This window comes from Pseudophryne corroboree, chromosome 8, assembly GCF_028390025.1.
Source record: "Pseudophryne corroboree isolate aPseCor3 chromosome 8, aPseCor3.hap2, whole genome shotgun sequence".
Classification (NCBI taxonomy): Eukaryota; Metazoa; Chordata; class Amphibia; order Anura; family Myobatrachidae; genus Pseudophryne; species Pseudophryne corroboree.
The window spans coordinates 378042149-378052357 of NC_086451.1; the positions used below are offsets into that span (position 1 = coordinate 378042149).

The window sequence follows — 10209 nt, forward strand, 5'->3', positions numbered from 1 at the left end:
AGCTGGTCCTTTTGGGACAGGGCTGAAATGCAATGGAAATGTTTTTGGGATTAAGTTCATTGTCATGGCAAAGTGGGACTTTGCAATTCATTTCAATTCATCTGATCACTCTTCATGGCATTCTGGAGTACATGAGAATTGCCATCTTAAAAACTGCGGCAGCAGACTTTGCGAAAATTAGTATTTGTGTCATTCTCAAAACTTTTGGCCATGGCTGTACAGTTTAATGTGGTAAATCATTCTTGAGAATTCAAGATTACACAATTTTCCAGGGAATCTGACATATAGGTGTGCCCAAGAATAACAATGTTAAAAAAAACCCTTGGCATTCCTCCATTATGTAAGCCTGACATCATGTCGAAAGAGCTTTCTAATTGTATCTACATGCATTGCTCATAAGAATATATACATTGTCAATGTATAGATCTATGCATATATCTATATCAGTGCTGGCAAGTAAGCAATCATCAACACATTTGTATACTGGATTCTTTAAAGTATGGAATAGATTATGTAAATATGTAAAATTAGAAACACTAGTTGGTCAGGCCATGTTTACACTATATATACTTTTCCCATTAATATATGAAATATTCCTGTGAATCGCATTACGTTTCTGCCATACATTCACAAATAATTAAATTAGGTTGTATATTTAAAATTACAACCCAACTCCCCCCCCCCCCCCATCCCTTCCTCCTAATCATCATCCTATCATACTGTATGGTGTATACTGTGCATACTGTGTGTGGTATATCAGCCATATGAGTAGCTTGTTTGGACTGTTGCAGTATAATTGGTCTGGTCAGGTTTATATTATAGACCTTTTTTCGCATTCATTTATAAAGATGCATTTGTAAAAAATGGGTGTGGTATAGGTCAATCCCATATGGTTGACATTGACAAAAAGTCAACATAGGAAAGGTCGACACTGGGACTATCACCATGGTGGGATTGGTGATGAATGTAGTTGCCACCCTCATCCTTGTCCACTACTGCCCCATGGCCACTCCAGCTTGGGCATTCCTGCTCTGTGCCTTAGGTCTGTTTGTCTACCAGTCACTGGACGCTATTGATGGAAAACAGGCATGAAGAACAAACAGTAGTTCCCCACTTGGAGAACTATTTGACCACAGATGTGACTCTATATCTATAGTGTTTGTTGCAGTGGGGACAATTGTGTGGTGAGACTTGGAACCATGCCCAGTTGGATGTTCTACTGCCGCTTTGTCAGCATGTTCATGTTCTTCTGTGCTCAGTGGCAGACTTATGTGTCTGGTACACTGAGGTTTGGAGTGATTGACGTAACAGAACTTCAACTATCTGTAACCAGGGTCTTTTTGCTGTCTGCATTTTGTGGAACAACTTTTTGGTACTATGAGATTCCTATGACTGGACTACCACTTAAATTCTTTCCTCTTATTGGGATCATGTCGGGAACAATTTATTCCTGCAGCAACTATTTTAGAGTAATTCTCAGCAGTGGAGTAGGCAAGAATGGATCTACTGTAGCCGGAACCAGTGTTCTTTCTCCTGGCCTTCATATTGGACTGGTTCTTACACTGGGACTAAGGATTTACATTAGTCTGCAAGTCAGCAACAACTTATTCTACAAACATCTGGCTCTTTATACATTAACATTTGGGTTTGTTAGTGCCAAAATTACTATCAAGCTTGTGTTGGCTACTTCAATAGCCTTATTTATTAGAACATTTGGGGTCATTCTGAGTTGATCGCTCGCTAGCTGTTTTTAGCAGCCGTGCAAACGCTAAGCCACCGCCCTCTGGGAGTGTATCTTAGCTTAGCAGAAGTGCAAATGAAAGGATCGCAGAGTGCCTACAAAAAAATATTGTGCAGTTTCTGAGTAGCTTCAGACCTACTCAGCGCTTGCGATCACTTCAGACCATTCAGTTCTGGATTTGATGTCACAAACACGCCCTGCATTCTGCCAGCAATGCCTGCGTTTTTCCTGGCACGCCTGCATTTTTTCGAGCACTCCCTGAAACCCAGAAACGCCCACTTCATGTCAATCACTCTGCGGCCAGCAGTGCAACTGAAAAGCTTCACTAGACCTTGTGTAAAACTTCATCGGCCATTGTGAAAGAACGTCGCGCATGTGCAGTGCGCCGCATACGCATGCGTAGAAGTGCCATTTTTTTGCTTCATCGCAGCGCAGCGAACATTTTCAGCTAGCGATCAACTCGGAATAACCCCCATTGTTCTATGGTTAGCTCTCGTTATTTCATTATTTGGTTGCTGAGATACTGCATAGGTGTTTGCCTGCAAATAGCAACACATCTGCAAATATCGGTCTTCAGATTCCCTTCTGTCCCAACTACTGAGCAGGTACAAGTTATTCCTTCAGTGACCCATCAGAATAACATTGACTGAAGAGACTTTCAAACAATTGACATCTCTTCTTGCTGTTGCTGGCAGAAGAAAAAGCATGAAATCAGTTACACTTTTTTTATATTTATATCATATTTCATAATAAAGCTTATAGAGACAGAAAGGTCGACACTGGAAAAGGTTGACATGGACAAAAGGTTGACAGGGTCAAAAGGTTGACATGACAATGACCAATACAAAAATGGTCGACACGTGTTTTTTTGTATTTTGTTTTTTGCATCTTTGGGGATTAGAGTGGTTAGTTTTTCCATCTGGGACCGCCATTTGTAGAAATGCGTTTGCTCACTACACTTCAGGCGTCATTTCTGGCTTCGCTTGCCACAAGGTTACTAAAGGTTATGATTTGTTACATTGATAGTCAAAGGATGGAGAATGTCCAAAAACATGAAAAAAAACCAACCAAAAAATGTGTTGATATGTCTGTCAACCACTGCATTGCCGACCATTTGAACATGTCAACCTTTCGTACCTAATGCATGTCGAACTAAATGGTGTTGACCTATTGACTGTTGACCAAGAGACTGTAAATCTATAGTCCGGACGCCATAAAAAATATAATCTTATTGTTCCACAATAAGGTAGTATGCAGGTTATGATGAATACATTTCTGGCGGTAATGCAAAATTGACAGATATGATGACAGTAGTTTCCTCCAATTTGAGTTCACTGTCTGAGGACAAAATGGGCCATAACTTCTTGGCCATACTCACAATACCACCTCTAGCCACATTAAAGTGATTAACCCTAGGGATATGTTTAGCAAGTTGTTTTTTCACCTTGGGTACCAACAGCTGTTCCCTAACATTACTAAGTGCTTTCCGCTTAGCAACCTCCTACATCTCTCTATTGTATCCCCTATCAAGGAACTGTTGTAACATCCTATCAATATGCTCTTCTGCAGTACTTTTACACCAACAAATCCTGACTGCTCTCAAAAATTGTGAATACGACAGGCTATATTTAAGGTTCGTAGGGTGAAAGCTATGTGCATGCAGCACCGTGTTCCTATCCGTAGGTTTAACAAAAAGTTCAGTCATAATGTGATCACCGACAATACTGACCTGCACATCCAGATAATTCACCTTCACATCACTGATGTTTTACGTGCATTTGACTGGATTTTCAGTCTTATTATGGGCATCCAGGAACCCAGCAAACGAGTCCCTGGACCTTTACCAGACAAAGAATAAATCATCAATGTATCTGGTGTACAGGACAGTGCAGTCCATAAACTCATGGTGTTGCAAAAAGACCTGTTCAGTCACGAACATATAGGCATTCGCGTGTGATGTGGCCACATTGGACCCCATCGCACAGCCGGAGGTTTGTAAATAGAATCTCCCATCAAATAGAAATAAATTACAGGTAAGTATCATCTCCAAAAAATTAATAAAAAAGTCTACATCTGGTCCAGTATATAGAGGGTTACCAGAAATCAAACTGCGGACTGTGGCTAGACCTGCTGCATTCGGGATCACAGTGTATACATAACAAGCTACCTGTAGGTACAGAACCCAAATCTTGTAGTTTATTCAAAAACATCATGGTGTCAAGAAGATATCTAGGGTGACCAACGACACATGGTTGTAACAATGCATCCAAATAAGTGGATAATCTTTGGAACTGGCCCTCACGGGCAGCAATGATGGGGCGTCCAGGCAGGCAGGTCATGTTTTTATGGATTGGTACCATAGGATGATCAGTAATGAGAGCAGACATTAGCTCCTTAGTAATAATCTCAGCCTTAACAGCACATTTCAATTTATCACATAACAACTTGTTAAACCTTGATGTAAGGTCACCATCTAACAGAATATACATTCTGATCACCTAGTTGTCGTAACAATTCGCCCTATAATCATTGATATCCTGAATCACAATAGCCCCACCCTTATCAGCGGGGCGCATTGTGATATCAGAATTCCGTGATAAATCCTGCAAAGCATGATATTCATCTTTAGTTAAATTATTAACAATTTTCTTATTAGTTAATCTCTGAGTTACTTTCTGTGCAACCTCATGATCTAATAAATGTCCAAATGTTTTATGGGCCCTACACATTAGGCGATATAACTGAACGATATGAACATTCTCATTCATTAATGAATGAGAACTCGTTCATATCGTTCAGTGTGTAGGCAACAACGATGAACGATGCACGGCCCCACGCTCGTTCATCATTGGTGCCGGGTTGCTTATGCATGCAAGCCAATATGGACAATCACTAACTTCACTCCCCATGTCACGCCCCCACCACCACCACCACCGTCGGGTCGCCCATCTGCCGTATCGGCCATCAGGCAGCTTGGCGGCGGGTCGCCGAATGTGTAGGGCCCTTTAATGGCTGCATTGCTAGATACCGGCTCAAATAAAGAATGTCTCTGCAACTTAGCCAATTGTTTAGGAACACCACTGTCCTCACATGTACCACTCTGTGCATCGTTGCCCCGAAAATGTTCATGCAATTTAAGTTGACGCTGTAATTTAAACTTCTCAATTTCCCTCTGCATTTTATCAAATTGTACAGTAGGAACAAATGTAAGTCCCTTAGTAAGCACCCTGGTTACTGTATCCGTGACAGGATGTGAAGACTGGTTGAGGATCATTGCCTCTGGTGGAGCGGTGGTCTTCCCACCCTCCTGCGGCTGCGTGTATGACCTTTTCCTTTTACCTCCCCTCCTTGTCCATGACCTGCTATGCCTCGCCCGTAGCATGTCCGTACCCCTAAAGGGGAATTAGCAGATGCAATACGAGACTCTACAGTGGAATCAGAATCACTGGTGCCTTTCTCCACAGAAGAATCCGACTGCCACACCTGGCGGTAATTTTTCTGTCTCTGCGGTCGAGTACGCTCATTCCTAGTGTTACTAGCTCACAGATATACTCGATTAGTTTCATAATCATTGTTAACTTTATCCAACTTTTGCTTTTTGAACTGTATCTATTCCCTTTTGTATGTAGCAACTTGGTTGTTCAATAATACCCCTTTTACACTCGCAGAAAAATCCCGGGATATTGCACGTGAACGCGCATCATCCCGGGATTCTTCTCAGTGTAAATGGGTACAGGGACAATATCCCGGGACGAGCATCCCGGGATTTCATCCCAGGTCAAAAGCAGGGTTGAACCCGGGACCGTCCCGGGAAGCTGGGTAGTGTGAAAGGGCCCGTCCCGGGATTCACTACCCGGGACTGTTAAAAGGCCTCCGATTGGAGCTTTCATGGGCTCAGAAAAGATTATGTCATCTTTCAGAGCCCTGGGGAGCGTCCTTGATGCATGTGAGGAAGGCAGCATGGCGACTTGGACAGACCAGGAGGTTAGAGAGTTGCTGAGCATTAGGGGAGAGGAGGAAATTATGAGGCAGATCACAGGCACAGTTAAAGATGCAGTCATTTATAAAAACATCTCCAAGATGCTGCAAGCCAGGGGAATCATCCGCACACAGCAGCAAGTGTTAAACAAAATGAAAACTCTTAAAAAGCAGTTCCTTAAGGTGCATGACAACAACAGGAAAAAGAGCGGTGTTGGCCGTATCGACTGGCAGTTAGAGATGTGCACTTGAAATTTTTCGGGTTTTGTGTTTTGGTTTTGGGTTCGGTTCCGCGGCCGTGTTTTGGGTTCGACCGCGTTTTGGCAAAACCTCACCGAATTTTTTTTGTCGGATTCGGGTGTGTTTTGGATTCGGGTGTTTTTTTCAAAAAACACTAAAAAACAGCTTAAATCATAGAATTTGGGGGTCATTTTGACCCCAAAGTATTATTAACCTCAAAAACCATAATTTCCACTCATTTTCAGTCTATTCTGAATACCTCACACCTCACAATATTATTTTTAGTCCTAAAATTTGCACCGAGGTCGCTGGATGACTAAGCTAAGCGACCCTAGTGGCCGACACAAACACCTGGCCCATCTAGGAGTGGCACTGTAGTGTCACGCAGGATGGCCCTTCCAAAAAACACTCCCCAAACAGCACATGACGCAAAGAAAAAAAAGAGGCGCAATGAGGTAGCTGTGTGAGTAAGCTAAGCGACCCTAGTGGCCGACACAAACACCTGGCCCATCTAGGAGTGGCACTGCAGTGTCACGCAGGATGGCCCTTCCAAAAAACACTCCCCAAACAGCACATGACGCAAAGAAGAAAAAAAGAGGCGCAATGAGGTAGCTGTGTGAGTAAGCTAAGCAACCCTAGTGGCCGACACAAACACCTGGCCCATCTAGGAGTGGCACTGCAGTGTCACGCAGGATGGCCCTTCCAAAAAACACTCCCCAAACAGCACATGACGCAAAGAAGAAAAAAAGAGGCGCAATGAGGTAGCTGTGTGAGTAAGCTAAGCGACCCTAGTGGCCGACACAAACACCTGGCCCATCTAGGAGTGGCACTGCAGTGTCACGCAGGATGGCCCTTCCAAAAAACACTCCCCAAACAACACATGACGCAAAGATGAAAAAAAGAGGCGCAATGAGGTAGCTGTGTGAGTAAGCTAAGCGACCCTAGTGGCCGACACAAACACCTGGCCCATCTAGGAGTGGCACTGCAGTGTCACGCAGGATGGCCCTTCCAAAAAACACTCCCCAAACAGCACATGACGCAAAGAAGAAAAAAAGAGGCGCAATGAGGTAGCTGTGTGAGTAAGCTAAGCGACCCTAGTGGCCGACACAAACACCTGGCCCATCTAGGAGTGGCACTGCAGTGTCACGCAGGATGGCCCTTCCAAAAAACACTCCCCAAACAGCACATGATGCAAAGAAGAAAAAAAGAGGCGCAATGAGGTAGCTGTGTGAGTAAGCTAAGCGACCCTAGTGGCCGACACAAACACCTGGCCCATCTAGGAGTGGCACTGCAGTGTCACGCAGGATGGCCCTTCCAAAAAACACTCCCCAAACAGCACATGACGCAAAGAAGAAAAAAAGAGGCGCAATGAGGTAGCTGTGTGAGTAAGCTAAGCGACCCTAGTGGCCGACACAAACACCTGGCCCATCTAGGAGTGGCACTGCAGTGTCACGCAGGATGGCCCTTCCAAAAAACACTCCCCAAACAGCACATGACGCAAAGAAGAAAAAAAGAGGCGCAATGAGGTAGCTGTGTGAGTAAGCTAAGCGACCCTAGTGGCCGACACAAACACCTGGCCCATCTAGGAGTGGCACTGCAGTGTCACGCAGGATGGCCCTTCCAAAAAACACTCCCCAAACAGCACATGACGCAAATAAAAATGAAAGAAAAAAGAGGTGCAAGATGGAATTGTCCTTGGGCCCTCCCACCCACCCTTATGTTGTATAAACAGGACATGCACACTTTAACCAACCCATCATTTCAGTGACAGGGTCTGCCACACGACTGTGACTGAAATGACGGGTTGGTTTGGACCCCCACCGAAAAAGAAGCAATTAATCTCTCCTTGCACAAACTGGCTCTACAGAGGCAAGATGTCCACCTCATCATCATCCTCCGATATATCACCGTGTACATCCCGCTCCTCACAGATTATCAATTCGTTCCCACTGGAATCCACCATCTCAGCTCCCTGTGTACTTTGTGGAGGCAATTGCTGCTGGTCAATGTCTCCACGGAGGAATTGATTATAATTCATTTTAATGAACATCATCTTCTCCACATTTTCTGGAAGTAACCTCGTACGCCGATTGCTGACAAGGTGAGCGGCGGCACTAAACACTCTTTCGGAGTACACACTTGTGGGAGGGCAACTTAGGTAGAATAAAGCCAGTTTCTGCAAGGGCCTTCAAATTGCCTCTTTTTCCTGCCAGTATAAGTACGGACTGTCTGACGTGCCTACTTGGATGCGGTCACTCATATAATCCTCCACCATTCTTTCAATGGTGAGAGAATCATATGCAGTGACAGTAGACGACATGTCCGTAATCGTTGTCAGGTCCTTCAGTCCGGACCAGATGTCAGCATCAGCAGTCGCTCCAGACTGCCCTGCATCACCGCCAGCGGGTGGGCTCGGAATTCTGAGCCTTTTCCTCGCACCCCCAGTTGCGGGAGAATGTGAAGGAGGAGATGTTGACAGGTCGCGTTCCGCTTGACTTGACAATTTTGTCACCAGCAGGTCTTTGAACCCCAGCAGACTTGTGTCTGCCGGAAAGAGAGATCCAAGGTAGGTTTTAAATCTAGGATCGAGCACGGTGGCCAAAATGTAGTGCTCTGATTTCAACAGATTGACCACCCGTGAATCCTTGTTAAGCGAATTAAGGGCTCCATCCACAAGTCCCACATGCCTAGCGGAATCGCTCCCTTTTAGCTCCTCCTTCAATGCCTCAAGCTTCTTCTGCAAAAGCCTGATGAGGGGAATGACCTGACTCAGGCTGGCAGTGTCTGAACTGACTTCACGTGTGGCAAGTTCAAAAGGTTGCAGAACCTTGCACAACGTTGAAATCATTCTCCACTGCGCTTGAGACAGGTACATTCCACCTCCTATATCGTGCTCAATTGTATAGGCTTGAATGGCCTTTTGCTGCTCCTCCAACCTCTGAAGCATATATAGGGTTGAATTCCACCTCGTTACCACTTCTTGCTTCAGATGATGGCAGGGCAGGTTCAGGCGTTTTTGGTGGTGCTCCAGTCTTCTGTACGTGGTGCCTGTACGCCGAAAGTGTCCCGCAATTCTTCTGGCCACCGACAGCATCTCTTGCACGCCCCTGTCGTTTTTTTAAAAATTCTGCACCACCAAATTCAAGGTATGTGCAAAACATGGGACGTGCTGGAATTTGCCCATATTTAATGCACACACAATATTGCTGGCGTTGTCCGATGCCACAAATCCACAGGAGAGTCCAATTGGGGTAAGCCATTCCGCGATGATCTTCCTCAGTTGCCGTAAGAGGTTTTCAGCTGTGTGCGTATTCTGGAAACCGGTAATACAAAGCGTAGCCTGCCTAGGAAAGAGTTGGCATTTGCGAGATGCTGCTACTGGTGCCGCCGCTGCTGTTCTTGCACCGGGAGTCCATACATCTACCCAGTGGGCTGTCACAGTCATATAGTCCTGACCCTGCCCTGCTCCACTTGTCCACATGTCCGTGGTTAAGTGGACATTGGGTACAACTGCATTTTTTAGGACACTGGTGAGTCTTTTTCTGACATCCGTGTACATTCTCGGTATCGCCTGCCTAGAGAAGTGGAACCTAGATGGTATTTGGTAACGGGGGCACACTACCTCAAGAAATTGTCTAGTTCCCTGTGAACTAACGGCGGATACCGGACGCACGTCTAACACCAACATAGTTGTCAAGGCCTCAGTTATCCGCTTTGCAACAGGATGACTGCTGTGATATTTCATCTTCCTCGCAAAGGACTGTTGGACAGTCAATTGCTTGGTGGAAGTAGTAAAAGTGGGCTTACGACTTCCCCTCTGGGATGACCATCGACTCCCAGCAGCAACAACAGCAGCGCCAGCAGCAGTAGGCGTTACACGCAAGGATGCATCGGAGGAATCCCAGGCAGGAGAGGACTCATCAGAATTGCCAGTGACATGGCCTGCAGGACTATTGGCATTCCTGGGGAAGGAGGAAATTGACACTGAGGGAGTTGGTTGGGTGGTTTGCGTGAGCATGGTTACAAGAGGAAGGGATTTACTGGTCAGTGGACTGCTTCCGCTATCGCCCAAAGTTTTTGAACTTGTCACTGACTTATTATGAATGCGCTGCAGGTGACGTATAAGGGAGGATGTTCCGAGGTGGTTAACGTCCTTACCCCTACTTATTACAACTTGACAAAGGCAACACACGGCTTGACAAATGTTGTCCGCATTTCTGTTGAAATACTTCCACACCGAAGAGCTGATT

The 10209-nt window shown here is 45.2% G+C and overlaps 1 pseudogene; it reads left to right on the forward strand.

The window, feature by feature from the left end:
* Positions 1-354: 354 nt before the first annotated feature.
* Positions 355-2404, forward strand: LOC134949863 (cholinephosphotransferase 1-like; annotated as a pseudogene).
* Positions 2405-10209: the final 7805 nt, after the last annotated feature.